Source organism: Rhyacophila brunnea, unplaced genomic scaffold (genome assembly GCF_057557595.1).
Source record: "Rhyacophila brunnea isolate RB1 unplaced genomic scaffold, BYU_Rbru_1.0 scaffold_3, whole genome shotgun sequence".
NCBI lineage: Eukaryota > Metazoa > Arthropoda > Insecta > Trichoptera > Rhyacophilidae > Rhyacophila > Rhyacophila brunnea.
This window is the reverse complement of record NW_028232965.1, coordinates 51952382-51957157: the sequence shown is the minus strand read 5'-3', so window position 1 is coordinate 51957157 and position 4776 is coordinate 51952382.

Sequence of the window (4776 nt, the reverse complement as noted above, 5' to 3'; positions counted from 1 at the left end):
ATTCCTTATTTACTTTTTTATTTATTTTTAATCATTTATTTTGTATTGATCAGGGACAAATAAAACTGTAAAGATAATGATGGATTATGTATATAGTTAATAAAGCAACATTAATTTTATTGAATTGGAACATAAATGACAATTTATTAAAATACAGAGATAGCGTACATATTCCGTCACTCTGGGATACTTCTGAAATCATGCAATGACAGACTTTTAAAATATGTCAGTAGATGGATTATTATTTTATCTGAGCAACCTTCAACAAAATGAATTATAGTTATATGGAATTTGATGAAAGATTTATTTACACTACAGTAAAACCTCGTTAGTAAGAATGAACACTGATAATTCGAAATTTTCGCGAAAAAAAAGTCCCTTGAACATTATTTTCATATGAAGCCATACCTTTAAGTCGAATTTCGTAATTCGAAATGATTTCAGAGTCCTGGCATATAAAAATATTCAATAAAGCGTATTAAAGTACATTTGTTTCACGAGCCAGTCATTGAAAATTGTGACACACTTTTCTTAAAATATCAAAAATTACTTATTTTATGAAAATAATAAAAATAATCCTGACATTTTATGACCCATTGACACACACAGCGTTATGTCATCAGGGCACAACTGCACTCCACCTCCACTTCAAGGTAAAATAATAATTCACATGTTTCAGGGCTGTAGGCATTTAATTGTTAATTGTTTATTGGATTTTTCTAAGTTTTACTAGAGAACCAATGCCAAACAAAAATTAATGAAAAATTGTTTTTTTTTCAAAATTTTAATATATTTCGATTTTTTTTCGATTTTTGGTCCCATGGAATTCGTATTAACGAGGTTTTACTGTAATTATAAAAATTAAAGAAATATCTGTGTCTAGGAACTGTATTTTCAAATGTGAATATTTCAACTTCAATAAAACTGATAAAAAAGCTTTACCAAGACACCACAGCAATATTATCAGAGGGTTGGAGCGGACCCTTTTTTGAGTTGCTCTGCTCTGGGACCTAATACTTGCGCCAGCTCCGCTCCAGGGTCTACTCCACTCCGTATAAAAAGTGTCAATAGGTATATATGTATACAAATGTTAAAAAATTATTCGTCCTTTTCATTATTAATTATATTTAAAAAAATGGTTGGGGGTGCTCTTCAAATATCCCTGAAATGGATAAATAAGCTAATCCCGCTGGCGCGAATCCAGTGGTTACAAGTTCGAGTCCCGTCGGACGTTTTTTTTTTATTTTTTTATTTTAATAAAGGTCTTTTCTGGTAGGAATATATCCGAGGTGCTTTTAAATCATGTATATTCAATAAATTTTATTTTATGAACATAATTTTTATTGATAATTTAAGTTAATTTGAGTATTTTTTGAATAAATATATTTTTAGCTTTTACGAACCACATTTATTTTTTCTCCAATAAAAATAACCACGAGACGCCTTTGGTGATTTCTTCATTCATTGCAATATCTGAGTTTCAGAACCCCCTAAAATGCTATGTAAGTTTCAAATATCTAAAATGAAAATCATTTATTTGATTTTTAATTTATTTTCTTAGTGAAATATGCTAAAAGTGAGTAAGAGATATTAAGGCCATACCTCAGTTGAGACACGGTCTAAAAAGATCGTCGCTAGGTGATGCGCGGATTGCGGGTCGCGGGTGCAAATAAGGCATGTCAAACCAAATATAATTTGTCTTATAAATCCAACATGTGTCCATTTAATGTTCTGTTTATTGTTTTATCAGTAACAATAATAATATATTCATTGACATGTTTTCTTTTTAAAGTAAATGGGTAACGTTTTAAGTCATCTTTACACGATTTAAGAATTATTACGGCCGTCGCCATCACGAAGCAAAATGACGTGTTTCCAGCTCTACATTCTCTCTCCGAATGGGAGCGAGTGTAAAATTTCGTCGCGCCTATGGTTGAAAATTATTTGCTGTTTCACTGATGAATCACCTTAAACAAAATACTCTTTGGATTGTATGAATCAAATAATAAATACATAAAGTTTACAGATTTAATAGATATGAGTTTTTCTCAGTTTTCTCAAAACTATGTAAATCATTTTAGGGGGTTTTGAAACGTTTTAAGACGCGCTTCACACTGCTTGGATATGTATTCCGGGTGCCATCAGACAGTGCGACAGTTTGCATCGTCGTGTCATAGCCGCAAGGATTCCGTCACCATAACTGATCCTCTCCCACCCTACAATGGTGCAAACAAGTCGGCAGGTCCTTACATGGCAGGAGGTAGAAGCTATGACGATGGACCAAGGGAAATGGTGTGTCAAGGTGCTTGCTTTATGCTCCGATATCCTAAATGAGGAAAAGGGATTCAGTGGCAAAATTGCAAATTATCAATAAATATATGTGGACGATATAATGAACAAAAAAAGGTTAATTAAATTACCATTTCCGTTCCAAAGTGCATGGGCATGTATTGGGTGGAAGTTATCTTGTTTTGTGTTTGGCAACGGAAATCCTTATCAATGGCCTACGATCCTGCATGTGGTTCAACAGAAGATAATCAGTTATAAGCATGGCCCCCACAAGGTGGGGTCTGACAGGGCTCTACCCTGGGGGCCCGGCATGGTGGGTCGACCAGTTAGGTGAGATAAACAGACAACACATTTGCTCTAATAGTATAAAAAGTCACTTGCTATTTCACGAGAGTAGAATTTTATTTTATAATTATTTTTAATGTGTTTTCTGAGTAATAAAAATGCTTATTTATTCAATATGGCAAAGGATCGCATGTTACTTGGCTATCATAAAAGGAAGTCGTGATCTGTGCTTCATAAAATGATGGCGAGTATCAAAAATTTAAGTGGATTTATTTAAAAATACAAAAAATACACGAGTGGTTTCGCGGAATACCATTTGGAGAATACTTCTGTAGAATATTACAATGCCTTTAACCTTAGCGATAGGTTGGGGACCCTCTCAAACATCGTGGCCTGGAGGCCCGTTTCAAGATGTGGGGGCCATTGTTACAAGTCTCGGTGGGTGTTAATCTTTAGTTGTTTTATTTGATATGTTCCAAATTTCAGAGTATAATGTTTATAAAGGTGATATAACTCAGGAGATCAGAGGTGAGTTGAGTTGGACTAATTGAATTGAGTTAGATGACATTAGGTACATTGTCAATAGTATATATGAAATAGTAAATGATATGTACAAGGGTTTTATATTTATATAGTACACTGCTAGATAGGGTGGATAAGTTGGCTCCGATCAATGATATAACTTAGAGTACAAGGTTACCCTTGCAATAGTCGAAAACATACCTATCAATACATAATTAGCATCATTTTTTATATGAAGGAGATTATACAAATGACGATTTACTGTCAGTGCGGAGACATCATAGAGAAGGGAGTCTGTACAGATTTTTTTACGAGAAATGGTTGTAAACTACACACTTGGTCCATGTTCTGGATCCATATACATATAGACAAAACAGTGTATGAATTTGTTACCGTCAAATCTGGCGTCGGTTTAAGAAAACAAAACACGTGTCATGTAATAAATGATAACAATTAGTGTTTTTTTGTCATTAAAGTTCAATAGTATGTTATCTGCTCCTTGTTGAGTTGTTGACTTATATGTTAAAATAATTATTTGTTAATATGAGAAAGAAAATAATTGACGACTTGTGCGTTTCAAATGTTGATTTAATCTTATATTTAGAATAAAAATTTCTGTTTGGTTTTATCAGAGGTAGTCAAACCATTAAAGTTATACTATTCCAGAGAGACTTCACCCATTAAATGGATGAGATTCCTGCCTTGATTCCATAACCAGCCACAACCCCTCACAAAAAAAATAACACATATGGGATGCTTGGCACAAGAGTCCTATCACCAGTTATACCACAGCTTGGTGACCCCAACGTGAGTGAACATTTGCCTGGAATTTTTTACATATTGAATTCTTAAGTTTCGGTATTTTATTAAAACACTTATGAAAGATACATATTTTGTATCATTTTGGTATTTTCTAACGAAATGATCATCTTATCTATTTCACAAAAAACTGCCACTGGACATATCACATAATAACATAATAGCACCTATCGCACGTGCATGGATTTACTTACAGCAGTAGTGCGTATTTTAAACTATCAATATAAAAGTGCTGACTGTCTCTCCAATCTCATTCTTCAAGAGTAAGCGAGACACGATGTTGTCATTGTATGGTGCTATTTGATAAGTCGTGAAAATTGGTAAACGTCAAAATGAGTCTCTGCACGGTGTAGTTCGTTTTTTTCCCAGCAGGTTCGCCACTACCGTTCTACTGCGCAGGCGCAGATATTGCACAGTCAATTGTCGCATGAAAATTTAGAAGCTTCTGAACTTTTTTGATCCATGCATGCAATCTTGCAATATGCACGATAATATGTGTTTGCATTTTTTTATTATGCCCGCGATAATATTATGTACATGTATATCAGCAGTAAATTCATGCATGTGTAAACGGGGTATAAGTCGCAGCTAAGTCTTCGTAGCGTAATAAAAAAAAATTATAGCAAACACACTTTCAAAGTCCCTGAGTTCTGGTTACATTGTTTGCCACAGAATATGTTGACATAACCTGAGAATTTTTTTATTGGAAATAGAATTGCTTGCATTGTTACAATTCCATAGCAATGCACTTTTGTCTTTCTTATTGCCACATTTTAGGGATACATTAGATTATAATACAATTTAAGAATATATAATTTTTATCTCAAATTTTTGTATGACATCTTTAATTAATATGGATAG